We start from the raw sequence: 20,234 nt of genomic DNA, 5'->3' as shown, positions 1-20,234 counted from the left end.
TGGTGTGAATATGTAAATACATATATATTCATATGTATGCATATATATAAAAATTAAATACAAGCTACTGTGAAAGGAAAGGGGCTAACACAGGGGAATTGGGAAACGCTTCATGTAAGAATATAGTGTCTAAGCTGCATTCTTAAAGAAAAAACCACAATAAAGTTCATAAATATACACATGTGTACTGATGCTTCAAATTTATACTTATAACATATTTACATCTATCTATTCCTCCTCCCTCTCTCTACCTATCTAATATAAATCATTAGAATGTAAGTTTATTTTGGGCAGGGATTGATTCATTCCTTGTATGCCCAGAGCCTAACACAGTTCCTAGCATGCAGTCTTTGATGGATATTTATTGATTGATAGGTGGATACATAGAGAGTCATTATAAGCCTGCGCTCCATGCTTTCCAACTGGGTATGTCCAGTTAGACCTTATATCTTTATGGGACAATTTTCAAAAACCTGCAGAATTCCAGAATTGTAAAAGGCCACAAAGGTCATCTAGTCCAAACCAGAACTGAAAAAGAAACCCTTCAACAGTAACTCTTAAGGAAATTTTGTATCTAAGACAAAAATGTTTAAAAATGTTCATACTTTTATAATTGTCATCATTATACAGATGCATAAGTTTATTAGAAGACATGGCTTGAGTCTACAATATCTTACAATTTAAAAACAATTTATCACATAGACTCCTACTCTTCTGCATCATTATGGCATGGAATGTCTCTTCTGGCTCTTTGCCCCTTTATTCTTCTTAATTTTCCTTCTTCCTTCTCCTTCTCAAAGCTGGAATCTACAAATGTAATAGAGACTGACTCCCATAGTTGAAATCGAGCTACTGTGGCAGTCTTTTGGGAAATTATTCTGGGTAGGAGGTCAAATATGGGTTGTAAGATGATCTTGGTAGCTGATTCTCTATAGCTAAAGACACAGAGAATAGGGAGTCACCAAGAGAAGTCCAGAAGTTCTTCAAGAGAAGTCTAGGGTGAAAAATTCTCACTTCCAATTTTGGTAAGGCATGAGAAATGAACCCATTAAATCCTATTTTATACCCTCTTCTGCCTCCATCTCATTATAGCTTCAGGTTTTATTAAAATAGTCTTCTTGTTCTAGAAACAAGTATCTTTGGTCATTGGGTCCAAAGATGGGAGAAATTTCATTGGCCCCTAGTCAAGCGTATTTAAGTTTCTAACTTCATTTTGAGCCTTCTACTAATAGTTTATTCCCATAAGTTACAACAATTTGATAGACCAAATATTCTGACCTCATATGAGGCTATGGTCATGGGATATCTATTGTTCCCACAGAGCTCTCTGAGAGTAACGTCCATTGAAATCCATAACCATATTATACTAAATTAGAATTGTTTAAATGCAGATGGAAAATGACACCAGTCATTCCCTATTGCCAGTCATTGTTAATACCTAGGAAGCCATCAATTCACCCAAGAGTCATTGTTCTGTCTGGGAAATCACCTTGCAAAATAAGATGTGGAATTGAAAAGCCCTTTTTTCTTCCTTGTAAAGGATGCATAAATTAAATGGAGACTAATTTGAATTCCTTGAATCTTTTCCTCAAGATTTAACAAGATAATGTCCTGTGGTTATAATTGCCTCTGTGCTCAGAATTGATCTGCTAACAGGCTTGGTCATTTGGAAATGATAAGAAGTGGCATTTATGTAGCATTTCAGTTTGGCAAAGCACTTCATGTGCATTATCCTATTAAAGCCTCACAACAATCCTGTAAGTGTAATAGATATTATTTGTCCCTACTTTACAGAAGAGGTTGAAGAAGTAAAGCAACTTAGCCAGGGTCACAGAGTTTAATTTATGTCTAAGGTCAGATCTACATCCAGGTTTTTCACCTCCAACCCTCTATCCTTCAGGCCTTTTTGTTTTGTGAAATCAATATTCCTCTGTACCCAGGTTGGTGTAGTTGTTTGGCCTGAGAAACTGAGCAATCATTCGCTATTTGGGTGATTCCATATAATTTAACAGCTATAATAAAAATTATTAAGTACCTACTTTGTACAAAGCACTGAGCCTTTAAGTGCCAAAGATACAAAGACAAAAAAATGGAAGTTCCAACCTTCAATGAGCTTAGAGTCTCCTGGGGCAATATAACATATACACTGAAGTGTCACCACAATCAATACCTAGTATATAAAAATCTATACAAATTAATGACAAGAAGGAGAGAAAGTAAAAACTGGAAAGTGGAATGAAGATTAGAGAGCAAGAAATTCCTCTTGTAGTACATTGAACTCTAAACTCTAAATTAATAGAATTGATACTTCTCACAGTCGTAGGTAAAGAGGGAATACATTTTAGATATGGGACACTACCTATGTAAAAACAAACAAAACAAAACAAAACAAAAAAAAACAACATAGAGTTGAGAAATCAGAGATCATGCTGGGAACAGGTTTTAGTCAATCTAACTTGAAATAGCACGTATAAAAAGGAATAATAAAATAATTCTGAATTTGAATTTCTAGGATCTCTACCATAAAATTCAATAAATTAATTAACATTTTTATTAAGCATCTACTACGTACCATGTAGTGTGCTAAGTGCTGAGGATACAAAAAGAGGCAAAAAAAGACCCCGCCGTCAAGATAAACGGGTGCCAGATTGTGGAGGCTGCAAACAGCAGACCAAACAATTTATATTTATATACATATTTTTATATTTTATCTTAGAGGAAATAAGGAGCCACTGAAGATTTTAATAGGAAAGTGACATGACTATATCTATATTTTAAGAATATTGGTTACTCAGTGATTTTAAGACTATCCATTATGTAGTTAAATGGAACAGAGAGGTTTGGAGAAGAGAAACAGCAAACAGGGAAATGTCCATTGAGTCTAGTGAAGTGATGATTTGTTTATCAGACTAACATGTCTTTTCTAATCACATTTTATTAGTCTATCAGAGAAGCTGAAAAACAAGATTTTATTTGTTCAATTCTGGTCAGCGACTGGACTCAATGAGTAGATGGTCATAACTCTTTACACTGGAAAGAAACTTCCTGCAGGATAGGGAATATGAAATTTAAAACTGTTTAAATTAGGAACAAATGGTCCTAGTAAAATAAAATAAATGTTTTTCAAATATGCATTCTTAATTATTTTTTTTTGTATGAGGGTTTACATCAACATTTGATCCAATAATTCCTAACCTTAATAAAAACTGCATGTTGCAAAGAATTCCCACCAGAAAGTTGAGAGGTATCTGGAACACAGAAGACAGTTTGGCTCACAACAAAAAAGGCATTTGACTCCCAGAGGCAATAATTTTTTCTTTGAAAATTATTAAACAGCTCAAATTTTGTTAATAAATCTGTTTGAAGTGAAAATGCAAGTTAAGGAGTGGATGCTATTATAAATTACAAAGTTAAAACATTGACTGATTTTCTCTACATTTTTGAAACTTAGATCTTTTTTTTTTATTTTATTTTTTCTTCCCAAGCTTTGTCCTTCTCAATGTATGGACTATAATTGTACCTCCATAGGCACAGGAGAAATTCAGGGGTCGTGAAACCTAACGAGCACCATTAGAAGTATAAGTTATTTCTTCAAACACCAAGAACTGTTGGAACTTTCACAAAACAGTAACAACGCTGCATTTAGGCAAAGATGTTAGTCTAAACACAGATGCAAAAAAAAATGGGGAAATATGCTTCCCTTCTCTCCCTAGAGTCTTGTGAATATTATCAAGGACTAAAATTAATTGCCACTAAAAGTAGCTTTTTCCAAATATCATTTACATCAGATTTGCAGCTTCTTTTACTAAATTTAATAGCCAATTAAAATATAAGAAAGTGCTCATTAAGTACTATTGCAAAACCCTTCTAGAGTCAAGCAATAGGAGAGCTCATCTAGCCACACAGACATTTCCTAGCATGAACTTTGTCATTAATAAACATCTCTGAGGCATCAGAGGGAAAATACATTAGAGAATTTCTGCATGGATCTGGAGCTCTTAATAGAAATGTGTACTTTGAGAAAATCTGATATATAAAAATTTAGATTTAGAAAACAGAGGATTATTGACTTTAAAAGAATCTATTTTTGCTTTACCAGCAGAATCATCATTTCTTTCAATACAGAGCTCCCTGCTATATTCAAAATGTGATGTAAAGTTAAAAAAAGTTCAGAGCTTCTTAATTGCCCATAATGCATATAGTGAGGTACATGGCTACATAGACAATGTGGAACTTGATTGTTTTTTTTTTTAATATTTTCAAAACCTTCAGTTCTGTCAATAAGACATACTATGTGGTCTTTCATTCCAACTCAAATAGAGATCACCCTTAGAAGAATTGTCATTGCAATGTAATTATTTAAATATTATAAAGTCCGCACTTTATGTGAGATACAGTGGGATATAAATGTAGAGATAATACAAACTTTGCTCTCAAAAGAAGGGAAAAGTACAAATAACTATATCAAAATTCAAAGTAGGAGAAGGTTCAAACAAAGTGTTATGAGAAATTTGATGGAGAAGAGAATATTTGTACCTGGAGATAAAGTAGTGGGGGCAGGGGCAAAGAGTTGACAGGAAGTTGAGTCTTCCAAGAAAGTAGAGAAGGACTTTAACAAGAGATGGAGTGATGAATTGGGAGGAAGAAGAAGAGGATTAAGAAATCCTAACTAGTTAACTTCTATAGTTACTACAGATATTGAAAGTCCATTCTGGGAATAGGTTATGCTATGGGTGAAACCAAGGAGACAGGAGAAGGAAGGATAGCAATGGGGAAATGGAGAACAGTCTGATTTGTCTGGGAAAATGTTTGTTGAGATCTGAAAAAGAAAAGACCTCAATGCTCATTAAATGACTTTATTCTTTTCTCTGTACAGTCAGCATATATTTTCATACATGATTCAAATTAAATATTCTTGGTGAACAAACATATTTGGCACTTGGAAGCTGAGTAAGCACGATAGATGTAGACAGTGACTCAAAACATTCCTCATGAGACCACCCAACTCACTAAAAATTCACTTTTTGCTTCTAGTCAGTACTTACAGGCCAATACATATTCTTTTAATATATTAGAAATATGTTCTCTCTTTCAACACCTCTAAGTGTTGGGAAATACTCCATTTTTCTATGGACACAAAGCATATTTAAGAAATAGAAGCTCATTTCTACATCCTTTTAATGTTACTTGCATTTTTTAAAAAAAAATTTCTAATTATAAAAGAGTTGAGGCATCTCAGCTAAACAGTATACAAGTCTTTTGAGGAGACTATAGTCTCTGTTATAGAGTACTATTGGACTAATGCAGATTGTATTGATTTTTGTAACATTTTTCAATTTCATGATTGTGAAATTTTAGGGTTCATCACGGTCTGGATGCATGTCCCTTTCTCTCCCAAGTTCCAATTTATTTAGAAAAATGAGTTAAGAGCCAGGAATGACTGGTGATGGTGGAAGGTGGTGGACAAAATACAGCTAATAAATTTCTTTACTCCCTCAGCACAATCCCACAAATAGCTAACTCTCTTCCTCCTAACTCATCGCTGCCCATTTTGAGTTGTTGAAAGGTTAGTGTCTCTGGGAATTCCAAGCTGCTATCAAAGCAGTCTCCTTCCTTTCCATTGTGTATAGGTACTTTACATCTGGACTGTTAATTATAATTTTCTAGAAACCTTATAAGACCCAGAAATTATCAAGGCAATGTGTTTGCAAATGATCTGTGTTGTTTCATATTGTAAAAAGGCTTTTATTTAAATTTCAACTTTCTCTTTTATTGCTATTCAGCATAACTATGAGTTAGAACATTTAGAAATCAAAAGTAGTTTCTGTAGTTACTACAGAAGTTGAAAATTAATCTTGAAATGGGGGGAGGAGTTATATTCAAAGCCCTTACATTCCATTAAAAATTCAATCCCTATGAGTCAGTTTTTAGAAATTGACTTTTAGGGACCAAAACGTAAAACAAAATTACATGCTTTCAAAGATCGAGTGCAATTAACTTAGGCTTCAGTGGTTTGGCCTGAAAAACATACATATTTCAAGCCACATCTCCCATAGCAGGTGGTGGTGGTTGTATTTTTCTGCAATGTTTGCTCTCTGACTGTCCCCTTAGATGACCTGGAAAAGATTCCTTGTTCAACTGGTCAAAATAGTATAATGTTTATTTCTTAGTCTCTAGTACAACTTGTGATTGGGTCTGAATGTGCAGGTAATTTCAAACTGGGATCTTGTTACTTCCAACTTGTGAGGGAGACGACATGCTCCAGAACAATCCATCTACCTTTGGTCTCTATGAAGTTAAAAAAAAACAAAAAAAAAAAAAAAAAAAAAAAAACTCTATACTTGACTAACCCAGGATTAGAAAATAAATATATTAAGTATTGCAATGTATTCTAATCCAAGGCAGGAGAAAAGGAGGATAGAAGGTTGGTTGAAGGTTTTTCTTACATTATGTTCCTTGATTTAGAAAGTTTAATGACCCAGTAGGGATTAAGTCTTCTATGGCTGATTTACCAAACACCACACCCTCATTCTCATGTACACCATTGCTAGTGAAATTATTACATAGAATACCAGAACTAGAGATATGTGCATTTAAGCTTGAAGGTGATAAAATTGGAAGAAAGTACTACTTTTAGCAAATGGTAAAAGGTGATGGTACTCAAAAAAGTGACATGCAGAAAACAAATATTTTAAAGCTTCAGATAAACTCATGTCTTTATAATGATTGCTAAGTGAAATTAAGGGAGTTATTCTTAACTTCTGAGGATGATGTCAGTGAGGACAACCCTGCTATTGAATAGTAATAATATCATTAAAGTAGTAGTATATGATTATTAAATAATAACCCTCTTTTATGTAATATTTTGGGAACACAAAATCTTTAAATCTATTATCACATTTGATCCTCACAACACCCATATTAAGTAGGAAGGAAAGTTACAGTTATATACCCATTCTACAGATGGAGAAATTACAACTATGAGAGTTTGTAGAATTGTCCCAAAGTCATAGATCTAATAAGACTAGAGCTGTAACTTGAACCCAGGACTCATAATTCTAAAATCATTGCACTTTCCATAACATCACCCATGCGATTATGTTTGCATTTTTTTAATTGCTTACCATACATAGTCAAACTTTTGATTAACCCTTCTACAATTAACCATGTTAATGCTGAAGCAAGATTACATTGTTAGACACTTAAGTATTTCCAGCTTAGCTGGGCAAAATAGGTGTGCTGATAAAACTGTGGGAACTCAGGATAATTTACATAACATGAGGACACCTCGGAGGAGAATTTCAAAGGAGGATCAGTATAGATACCTGGAATAAATATACCGAGGCCAAATTATGACTCTCTCCTGAGATATCAAGTAGACAATAGGAAAATTTTAAATTTATACATTTTCAATGCTGGATTTCAGTTTATATCCTGTGATACTTTGCATATCTATTCCTTCACATATATTTTACTTTTAATTATATTCAGATGCATATCCCATTTTAGGGGAAATTGGTATACATCTTGATTCTCCCTCAAATACCTAAACATTCAGTTCCTCAACCTACTTAGCTCCCATGAGCTACTCTTCCATCTAACCTTAGCCACACACCGAGATGGTCATCTCAACTGGACTAGGCTATCCTACTATACATACCTTATCAACTTACTGTCCCACTCTCTACAGAGGATCTTCCAAACTTTCCACTTCCCCACCCCCCATAGCTCCTCTTTGACATTATTCTCTCAGCTGCAAACCTTGTTTCATAGTTTACAGAAAAGTTGAGGTCGTTTTCCATGAGCTCCCTCTCCTCCCCTCTTCCTCATCTTCTATTATTCAGGTGCTGTCTATCACTTTCTCCTTCCCCATCCCTCTCTCATACGATGAAGTAGATTTTCTCCTTGCCAAGGCTAACCCCTCTACTTATCTAAAGGACCCCATTCCATTGTGCCTCATTGAACATACTGTGGTGTTATCCCCATTCTTTCACTTATTTTCAATCTTTCTCTCTCTACTGAATCATTTCCTACTGCATACAAATGTGTCCTTGTCTCTCCTATCCTGAAAGAAAAAACAAAAAAACAAAAAAACTCAAACTTCATCTTTCATTCCTGCTGACTATTGTCCTATATCTCTTCTCCCCTTTGTAGATAAACTCCTCAAAAAAAAAAAAAAAACAACAGTCTACAATGAGTACCTCCATTTCCTTCCTCTCTTCTGACCCTCTTAAAAACTGACTTTGGGCTTATCATTCCACTAAAACTGTGTTCTCTAAAGTTACTACTGATCTCTTAGTAGTTAACTCCAATGTCTTTTTCTCAATCCTCGTTCTCTTTGATCTCTTTGCAGCTTTTGACAGTGTTGATCACTTTCTCTTCTTTGATAGTCTCTTTTCTCCAGGCTTTTGGGACACCACTCTCTCCTGGTTTCCCTCCTACCTATCTGACCACTGCTTCTCTCTCTCCTTTGCTAGATCCTACCTAGATCATGTTCTCTAATCAAAGGTTTCATAGGTTTGGAATCCTCAGGTTTCTGTCCTGGGCCTTCTTCTCTCTCTTTATACTATTTCATTTGGTGATTTCATCAGATCCCATGAATTTAATTAACATCTCTATGTTGATAATTTTCAAATTTACCTATCCAGTTTCAATCTCTCTGCTGACCTCCAATATTGCATCTACAATTGTCTTTCAGACATCTCAAACTGGATGTCCACAAGACATCTTAAACTCAATAGAAACAGAACCCATTACCTTTCTCTCAAATCATCCTACTCTCTCATACCTTCCCTATTACTGTGGCAGGCAACACTATCCTCCCAGTGCCTCAGGCTTGAAACCTAGGAATCATTCTGGATTACTCATTATCTCTCACCTTACCATATCTAACCAAGACGTTCGCAGCATCTCTAGAATATGTTCTCTCTACCCTCTGACAATGACACCATTCTAGAGCAGGCCCTCATCACCTCACAACTGGACTATTACTGTAGCCTGATGGTGAGTCTGCCGGCCTCAAGTCTCTACCTACTCCAATCCATCCTCCATTCATCCACTAACATGATTAGGTCTGATAATGTCACCCCATCTGCCCCACTCAGTAAACTCCAGTGGCTTATTCTTGACTTCAAGATAAAAAAAATGTTCTATTTAGCATTCAAATCCCTTCATAACCCAGCACACTCCCACCTTTCCAGTCTTCTTACTCTTTACTTCCTGACATGTACTCTTATCCAGTGATACTGATCTGCTGGCTGTTCTACAAACAAGACACTCCATCTCTTACCTCTGTGCATCTTCCTGACTGCCCTCCATATATGTAATGCTCTTCCTCTTCTGCTTTGACTACTGACCTCCCTGGCTTCCTTTTAGTCCTAACTAAAATTCTATCCTGTCCAGGATTTTTTTTCCAACTCCTCCTAATTTCAGTTGCTTTCTTCTGTTGATTATTTCCTATTTATTCTGCATATGGATTTCTTCATATATATTTATTTGTGTGTTTTCTCCCTAGGTAGATTGTAATCTCCTTGAGGGCAAGCATTCTCTTTTATTTCTTTTGCTATTCCCAGAGCTTAGTGCAGTGCATGACACATAATAGGTCCTTAATAAATATTGATTGATTGATGCATGTTTCTCATGTCTTCCCTTCCTCAATGTAATCTCCTTTAAGGTATAGCATGTTTTATTTACTTTTTTAATGCTCATAGAGCCTAGTACATTATCTTATCTACTATAAGTACTCCATAAAATATTTGTTTAAATGAGTCTGTGTGTGTAAACTAATGTTATATTGTTTATTTAGCAGAATACCATTAAAAATGTTTATCAAGTTCCCACTGTGTATGCCACACTGTTCCAGACACCATGTGGAGAGATGATGGATGTTCCAGACAATGAGTTTGTATTTTCATAAAAGAGTCAAGAAAAGTGTGATCTATAAAAACCCCACAAGAGAGATAAATAAATGTAGAAACAAAACCAACTATTATTCTGAGGATTTAAGTAAACACTACTTCTAAGAAGACTGCTTGAAATATTGGAAAGACTGGGGCCTGGTGGTTTTAGTTTGGGAGGGATTTAAGAAAGGAAGTGAGGTATTTTTGAAATTATTTTAAATTACATAATGTATTTGAGCATTCCTTTGAAATATTTATGTTCAAAAGGCTTTGGGTATGCTTTTTCTTTTCTATTAGCTTCTGTTTATTTATTTTTTCTTCAGTAGATAGGGGCAGCTATAACCTCTGTCCTTTAGCGCATTTATTCTCAGGGATGCTCTAAGTCAGGAATAACAGGATCTAAAGAGAATCACAAAGGCCAATAGAAAGATGCAAATTGTTCATAAGAAGGATATGGGATGTTACTAAAGATGACTTTTGACCAAATGATGACACACACAAAAAAATCAGCAAGGACCAGTGAGAATGAAAGATGGTAGAAGGTCTCTGTGAATGCAACAAGTGTATCCAAGGGGTTGCAAATGAACCAGTGGAAAACTATAGTCAGTGAGAGGAATCCTTTGTGGGGGAACTGATGGAAGGATATGTACAATGATTACATGGGACAAAAAGCTGTAGATGGTTTTGATCTGTGCTTATGGAAGGAAAATCTCTACATATGAATATATGCATATGTATACATAGATATATTTTGTCTGTGTTTACATAATATATATTGGCTTTTGATATTCTTTTTCAAAGCATGGTATTTAAGTTTTGAGCCTTGGAAAATTTTGGAGAAGTACAAAATTTGAATTGGAATGGGCTTCAAAAGCCATGTGGTTTAACCCATTCCTTATGAAGTATCCCCCATGTAACTGCCTTTCCTCATCTATCTCCTGCTAATGGAGCTAGAGAGTAGACCCACTACCATTCAGAGCAGTCAAGTCTTCTTTAGGATAGTTCTAATTATTAGGAAGCTGTTTTTCGTATTCAATCTGACCCTCAGCAATTTCAACCCATCCCCCATAATTATATCTTTTTCACCTGTAAAATGAGGATAAAGACCCCTCCACTGCCTGAGTCATAGGATTATAGTAAAGAATAAATATGATAATCGATATGAAAGTGATTAGAAAATTGTAAAACCTTGAAAAAATAGAGATATTTGCATTAGATGACAGTGCACCGCCATACAGGGGATTTTTCTTGGTGGGGAGGGGGGTCTTTATTCTATTTGATGTGTGATTTGTAACTGTACCTTATAAATGACTTAACTAATTTATGTTTGCGTTTATAAAGAAATATTTGTTTTTATTATTTATATTATATTATATGTACATATACATATATATACACAGGTATGTGTATATATACAATGAATACACATATGTGTATGTATATATATACATACACATACATTTTATACATATATACATACCAATGGATATATGTGTGTGTGAAATTTTAAAAAGAAGCCATAGGGCTTCTTTCCCATCTATAATTAATTCTATATATGCCTAAATTACTACGTTTGTTGGAATATCAAACCAAATCATCTGCCAGAAGAGAAAAGAAGAAAGAGAACAATTTAGAAGAAGAAATAAGAAAAGCACAAGCATTTAAACCAGAGGCTTGTATGTCATAGGTCCCTTTGGCAGCCTGGGGAAGCCTATGGACCCCTTCTCAGAACAAAGCTTTTGGATTACAAAGGAAATGAAGTATTTTGAAACAAAGTTATCATTAAAAAAAAAAAAACTTCATGGACCTCAGGTTAAGAACCTGTGCTTTAAGAATATAATCCAGAGCCTCAAAACAGTGACAAAAACATATGAACATTTTGATACTTTCATGAAAGAAAATGCTCTCATCCACTTTGTCTTTGCAGTGATTCTGAAAGCTTAACGCTGAATTGAGCAAAAAATACACATTTTCCAGAGACTAAAACAAATATATAGACTTCCCATTGGCCTTCCTATTAATGCTTATTCAGTGTTCAAAGTATAGTTCCTATTTGAATATTGTAAAAACTCTCTTGAAAAGTTTTAAGTATTTTACATATTTGAATTAAACTAAGGGAGAACCTGCTAGGAAATCTTTTATTCACAACTTTCATAAGTTTATGATTTAATGAAAGTAAGATATTAACTTCTTTACTTAAAAATGGAATTTCATATTTGAGAATATTGTGTTGTAAGAGACTGTCATAAAATTGATACAATAACTGCCTTAACTTGAGAGATTAGACTATAAGTTTCTTCAGGGCAGGGACCATGTCTTAACTAAAATTTGTATCTTCTTTCATACATGTAGCTCTGTACACAGCAGGTGCTTAATAAATATTTGTCAAAGACCTGAATTTTAGTCTGAACTCTATGAATTAACTATGAGACTCATGAAAATACTCTTAACTTCTTCAAGTGTCATCTTCTTCACTATGAGATGGAAGAAAAACAATACTTGTATTACCTGCTTCAGAAATTTACCTTAAGAAAAGTCCTTTGTCAAACTTAAAGTACTATTTAAATATGAATGATTATCACTGTCATCATCATCATCATCATTATCACCATAGCACAGTGGAGATTTACTTTCCCATTAGAAGAATCATAATAATGCAGGCAAAGGATGATCTTCACATAATCCTGTGTATGTACCACAGAAAAAATTTCTTTTTCTTATCAATCTGCTCAGCTACACAGCATATAAAGATAACAAGACATTTCTGGTAAAATGTTTATTGTCTTCCTCTATACTCTTTCTTTCACAGATGTTTAAATGTGTTAAGAATCCTAGTCTTCTAACACAACCTTCCATATGTATGTGTGTGTGTGTGTGTGTGTGTGTATAAACACAAACTTATTTTAAGTGGCTAACTATAACCCCTTAAGAACAAGGACTTCATACGTTAATTTCTTGTTACTTCAATATAGGAAGAGATCTGTGATTTCATCTACACAAATATTCCCTCCACTGCTATAGATCAAACCTCCTCCATGCCTTTAATAAATGGTTTTATCTTGTGGTGGCCAGTCTGCTGGAAGGGATAGTTTTCATTGAACATATTTAAGCCAGTCTAGGGATAACAGACTTAGTACATTATCATGTTCACTCTAGAAGCCTTTTTGATGCCATAGGAACTACAGGAGATTGTGACAGGCTGATATGACCTTCAAAAATCTATGTCATTATATCCCAAACAAAGACAAGTAGGACCAATATGTATAAATTATTTCTACTAGCTTTTTGTTGTAGTGACAAAGAACTGGAAACTAAGTAGGTACCCTTAAATTGGGGAATGGTTGATCAAATTAAGGGTATGCAAATGTAATGGGATACGATTAAGAATATTTCAGAGAAACCAGGGAAGACTTGAGTAAAATGATGCAATAAAGTACACAGAACTAGAACAAATTATGTTATAAAATCAGTACTGTGAAGAATAGCAACACAGACTTAAAAACTATGATCAATGCAATGACCAGTCATAATTCTAGAGGAACCATGACGAGTCATTCAATCCACCACCTGAAAGAGAGGTAATGAAATAAGGCTAGATAGGGATATACTTTTTTTTAACATGGTTAATGTAGAAATTAAGTTTCTTTGACTACACATATTTGTTACAAACAGTTTGTTATTCCTTCTTTTTTCTTCAATGGAGTGTGGGTGAGGTGAAAGGGAATGAAAACAGATTTTTGTCAAATGGGAAAATAATTAAATATTCTGTACCCATCTTCATGCCTCAATGGAGCATCAGAGTGGGACTTTAGGATTCAATAACAAAGTAAAACAAATAACAAATCTGATCAAGAGTTTTTTGTTCATTCAGTTGTGTCCAGCTCTTTGTAATCACATGGACCATGCTGTCCATGAGGTTTTCTTGACAAAGATACTGGAGTGGTTTGCCATTTCCTTTTCCAGTGGATTGAGGTAAACAGAGGTTAAGTGACTTGCCCAGGATCACACAGATAGTAATATCTAAGGCCATATTTGCACTCAGGTCTTCCTGACTCCAGGCCCAGTGCTCCATACACTGAGCTACCTAGCTGCCTCCAACTGTGAGTTTAGAAAATAGTTTATGTTGCTCACCATGTTCCTATATAGCAAAATCTTTGGTGTTTGATTCTCTACCTGAAAAAAAATAGATGAACAGAGAATATCTGTGTATCTTGCAACTGGGGTATAGAAACCCAGTGTTAGCCTTTTAACATTGTGGAAAGAATGAACTATGGGGATTTTCTGTTTTAAAGGAAATTAGGATTAGAAAATGAATTATCATTTCTATTTCAGCCGTGTCTAGGGCAGAAATATTTCTTTCAGTTCATTCATCAGTGCATTTACCCCTCCATCTTGTCCACAGGCTTTAAAATGATTCGAGTGATGGCCTTTCTAAGTCATTTTTTGATGAATCTGTTTTCTAGATATTTAACTTAAATTGCTGGTGTTCAATGTCATCTCTGTATGTCTGTAAAGAATGAAAGGAGATATGAAAGAAACTAAGTTAAACAACAAGTTGGTTTGGACATTGTTATAAATGTGCTTTCATCTTTGATTTTCTTTTTGATTTCTGAGGCATTGTTTATTTGCATAAAGGGGAAAATAAGAGCTATTAGGAGGGAATGCGGGGCAATTAGTGCCAAAGTTAAAGGGAATTTGGTTTTAATGATCAAAATTAGGTGGACAAATGTCAGTGAGGCCTAAACCATCTTGAATTTCTGAAGATATAATGATGGGTTGCATTTGTTATTAAAGGGCCTTAACATAAAATTGCAAACAGTATGCACTCTCTCTCTCTCTCTCTCTCTCTCTCTTACACACACACACACACAAACACACACACACACACACAAACTATTGTGTTTTCAAAGCTTCAATTAGGCTTTCTAATGTTTTAAGTTTAGTTCTGTTCCAATATGAAATATATTTCTATCAGTGTGCTTCATAGAGTAGAAAAAGTTCTGGCTCTGCAGATAGAGGGCCTGAGTTCAAATCCTACTTTTGATGCTTACTATATGAGTGACCTTGTACATATGATTTAATTTCCTTGGATCTCATTTTCCTCATCTGTAAAAAGATCAGGGCTCTTTACCTGAGATTCACAGATTGTGGAGGGTCATGGTTAGATTTCAGGGGGTCAGTACCAATTTCCCATCCAAGTTATGGGAAAAATACATTTTATTTTCACTCTCCTCCTACTGAAATCTAACATTTTCCTTAGTTATGAATGTAGATAACAAGCATTATTCTTAAAAGGGAAATAGATAGACTTCACTAGACAGCCAGTAGACAGACATGCCAATGCATGACACAGAAAAAGGTTAAAACTCCTGGACTAGAAGGTGTCAGAGTCTCCTTTGAGGTCTTGACACACAAATCCATAATCTCATAAAATATGAAGAGGGAACTGATCAACATCTTGTTTGAATATCCTGGTCAGCATTCTTGTTGTTGGACATGGATGGGTCCTATTTCTACAGATGACAACTCTAGAATGGAGAAAAATAAAATGACCTTTTAAAAAATCATTTCTTCTGACTCACCGCTTTTGAACACTGACAATCTAGTCCTTCTGTGAACAATGCGTTACTGAGTCTCTATGGTGCCATGAGTGCAGTAAGCCTTCTGTACTCCCAAATACCATTAAATTTTCATTGGAAAACTCAAATCTATACTGAATGGTCTATCTTGTCATCATCTAGTTTCCACTATTTTTCATAATTTTTACATGCGTCCCCCAAATTCCAGACAAGAAATATCATCAAGGTTCCCTTTGTCCATCCCTTCTCTAGTAACACACTAAGCACATAGGTGATTGTAAGGGCATTTATTTGAAAAAAAAACATTATAAGGAAATGTATATTGGGGATATAGATGGATTTACAGTTACTTATGAAAGGATTATTCATAGTTTTATCATTTACAAAGATTCTTAGAGTGTGCTAGGTGGTACAGTGGAAAAGTGTTACATTTGGACTCAAGAAAACCCGAGTTCATATCTTGCCTTGGGCAATTAAGAACTGTTACTCTGGGCAAATCACTTAATGACCAGTTCTGTCCCCTATGCCAATCTGCAAATCTGTGAGTTTCCATGGGGAACATAAAATTATTATATGGAAATATTCCCTAATCATTAGAACACTTAGGAAATACATCTTCACTGAAATATTATTTTTCTACTTTAAACTAGAATCTAATTCAGTCTATCCCTGCACAATAGGCAAAGTCTTTGTGGGTCACTTTCATACTGGGTACAGGTAGTCTTCAAAAGAGAACAATTTGAATATCTAGAATTAAATGGGGCCTCTGAGGAAATTGATGATGCCTTGGAACAGTTTTGCAACATTTACTTCATATTTTTATTTACCTATTTTTTAAGATAATGTCATGAAGTCAAACAGTAGTGGAAAGTTGTCCTATCATGCTATTATTGAATTTTATCAGAAAAAATATATTAAAAGTCTCACTATATTCATTCTTTGCTTTAAGAAATACATCAGACCTACAATTATAATCTAATTTTTGTTAAACATATGAAAACTTATTTTCATAAATTTTAGATATGTATGTATGTATAGGTAAATGACATGATTGTAATGGAATACTATTGCATCACAAATAACAATGAATATAAAGATTGCAGATACCTCTGGCTGTGGGCACTTGCAGGAGGCTGGAGGCCTTTGGTTCCAGGCCAGAGGGGAGAAATGAAGGAAAATTTGATCTCCCATACCCCAGGACTAGAGGTGGCTACAAAATAAATGAATAAATAGGCTGCTAAGAATTAAAAAAAAATGATCAGTCAAAGGAGAAAGTATCCAACCATAGAGAGTTACTATGGGAATAGAGAAGGCGAGGGTTTGTCTTCAGAGGATACTGAAGTAAAGAAAACCTCTTCTATTCCAAAGAGTAACATCAAATGGTCACCTGCCTTAAAAGAATTCATAGAAGAATGGAAAAAAGACTTTAAAAATAAAATGAGAGATTGAATAAAAACTAAAAAGAAAGAAAGAACAATCCAAGAAAAATAAGAAGATTATGAAAAAGTCAACCAATTAGAAAAGGAGATCTATAATTTTAAGGAAGTCAACAACTCCTTGAAAATTAGAATATAGCAAGGAGAAGCCAGCAAAATTATAAATGACCAAGAAAATAATAATAATAATAATAATATAGAATAAAAAATAGGAGAATGTAAAATATCTCATAAGAAAAACAACTGATCTGGAGAGTAGATCAAGAAGAGAAAGTATAAGAATGATTGGACTATCTGAAAGCTATAATCAAAATAAGAATATTGATACAATAATACAAGAAATAATTAAAGAAAATTGTCCTGAAGCATTAGAACAAGAGGAGAATGTAGAAATGGTAAAAAAATCCACCAAAAAGAACTGGGGTTCCAGCAAAGTTAAACATAATCCTGAATTTTAAAATAATTGGATGTTTAATGAATGTAATGACTTTTAGGACTTTGTTAAAAAAAAAAACACAACTGAACTTCATAGAAGTTTTGGCATAGAAGAGCCAAGAGAAATATAAGATAAATATATATATAAAAAGACTAATTACAAAGGACTCAATAAGGACAGACTGTTTACCTTTTTTTGAGGAAATATAAAATATATGTCTAAGACTATTAGTAGTAATTGGGTAGTTAATAAGAAAGATTGGGGTATGCTTTTAAATTTTTAAATGATTTTAAAAAGTAAAACCATTTAGGAACAGCTAAAAGGAGTAATTATCTTAAACAAATGAGATAATTATCTCATAGAAGAGGAAAAACTGACATAGAGGAATTAGATGGGGAAGGAGGACTGGTACTTCTGGAAACCTACTCTCATTAGGAAAGGGGTTCAAAAGGGAACTATACATACATATTTAGAAGAGTATAAAGGTCTTCTAAATTCAGAAAGAAATAAAAGCCTAAGAGGATAGTGAAGGGGGAGGGGGGGGCTGTAGGTTAAGTAATAGGAGGGCAAGGTAGCTAGTAGAAATAAAGTCAAGGAGTTGAGAGGGATAGGAAATAAGAGGAAATATTGAACTACTTAAAAAGCGCAATTTAAAAAAGTCTGGACATCATATTTCAAGAAATTATAAGGGGAAGTTTACCTAATATCTTAGATCCAGAGGCTAAAATAGAAATATAAAGAATCCACTGATCATTTCCTAGAAGAGATCCCAAAATGAAAACTCCCAAGAATAGTTTAGCAAATTCCAATGCTCCTAGGTCAATGAGAAAATATTACAAGCAGTCATTAAAAATTATTCAGATATGGAACCACAGCTAGAATCACAAAACATAAAATAAAGATCAGGAGTAGAATTTGTTAAGGGAGAAGGAAAAGGGGTGAGGATCATGATCTTGAACAAAGTTAAGGCTAAAATAGATTTAATTGAAAGAGAAAAATAGGGAAAGTATGCTTTGGGTCAGCCATATTCATCAATGTTGTTTTGGACTATTTAAAACTCCTAGATAGTGTAAGATTGGAATATTGCTTTGGTGTAGAAAATGAGGAGTGGTGGATTTGGAAAAATATGGAAAGACTTGGATTTATGAAGGAAGAGGTTATCTACCCTCAGAGAAGCAGAGGACAAATAAGTATAGTATGGTCCTACATAGATGCATACAAATGTATATATCTATATATGAGTATAATTATAAATATCAAAGTATAAGTGTCTGTAAGTAGATGTTTGTACAGGCATATGTATGTGTGAGTATGTACATATACACACATAAATGTATATCTTTGTGTGTATATATCTCTATATATGTATATGTGTATGTATGTGTAGATAGATAGATAAATAAATAAATAGATATAGACATATATCTCCTCACTTAATTGTAGCCTTCTTGGGGGGAGCTAAGGGGGGAAAAACAAAATAAAAAGTACACAGCAGAGAACAAAAGAAAACTTACAAGTAAGCAAAGAAAAGATGGACAGCTCTCACCATGATATGTAGTATTGATTATATAGTCTTTATTGAAATGGAAATTTATTGTTGTATATTTTAAATCATCTCTTATGTTCTGCTGTGCACATAGCAATGATTTTTTTTCTTATTTTGTATTGTTTTGTTTTAGTATTTACATTTTTTCTTTTCTTATTTTGTATTTGTTTTTGTTTTTTTTTTTAAATCCTTTAAAAGTAGAATAGGCCAAATAGAAAGAGAGATACAAAAATTCATTGAAGAAAAAAACTCCTTAAAACCAGAATTGGCTAAATGGACAAAAGAGACTCAAATACTCACTGAAGAAAATAATTTCTTAAGAATTAAAATTTGGTAGGGTCAGCTAGGTGGCACAGTGGATAGAATACCGGATTCAGGAGAACCTGAATTCAAATCCGGTCTCAGACACATGACACCTACTGGCTGTGTGACCCTGGGCAAGTCACTTAACCTCATTGCCTAGCCCCCCCCCCCAAAAAAGAATTAAAATTTGGCAAGTGGAAGCTAATAACTCCAGGAGACTTCAAAAACCAATAACAAAAAGTCAAAAGAATGAAAAAAAGGAAGCAAATATGAACTATTTTATTGGAAAAACAACTGACCTGGAAAATAAATATAGGAGAGATAATTTAAGAAATAATGAAAAAAAAACAAACAAAAAAGAAATATTGAACTACTTTAAAACCATGATAAAAAGAGCTTGGACATCATAATTCAAGAAATTATAAGGGGAAGCTTACCTAATATCTTAGATTCAGAGGGTAAAACAGAAATGGAAAAAATCCACTGATCATTTCCTAAAAAAGATCCCAAAACGAAAACTCCCAAGAATAGTTCAGCAAATTCCAATGTTCCTAGGTCAATGAGAAAATATTACAAGCAGCCATTAAAAATTATTCAGATATGGAACCACAGTTAGGATCACAAAAGATTTTGCATGTTCCATATTAAAGGAATGGAAGATTTGCAATATGATATTCTGGAAGGCAAAGGCGATGGGATTACAAGCAAGAACAAGCTACCCAGCAAAACTAAGTATAACCCTTCTAGGGAAAATATGAATATTTAATGAAATAGAGGACTTCCAAGCAATCTTGATGAAAAGACCAGAGCTGAATAAAAAAAAATATGACTTTCAAACAGAAAACTTGAGAGGAATAAAAAGGTAAATGTGAAAGAATAATCATAAGGGACTCAATAGAGGGTTTTTTTTTTGGTTTTAGTTTTGGTTTTGTTGGGTTTTTTTTGTTTTGTTTTGTTTTGTTTTTGGTTTGCTTTGTTTTGTTTTTGTTTTACTTTTCTATATGGGAAGATGATATATGTTAACTCCTGGGAACT

Source organism: Vombatus ursinus, unplaced genomic scaffold (genome assembly GCF_900497805.2).
Source record: "Vombatus ursinus unplaced genomic scaffold, bare-nosed wombat genome assembly UNPS02014818.1, whole genome shotgun sequence".
In the NCBI taxonomy this organism is placed as follows: Eukaryota; Metazoa; Chordata; class Mammalia; order Diprotodontia; family Vombatidae; genus Vombatus; species Vombatus ursinus.
Note: the sequence above shows the minus strand (reverse complement) of the source record.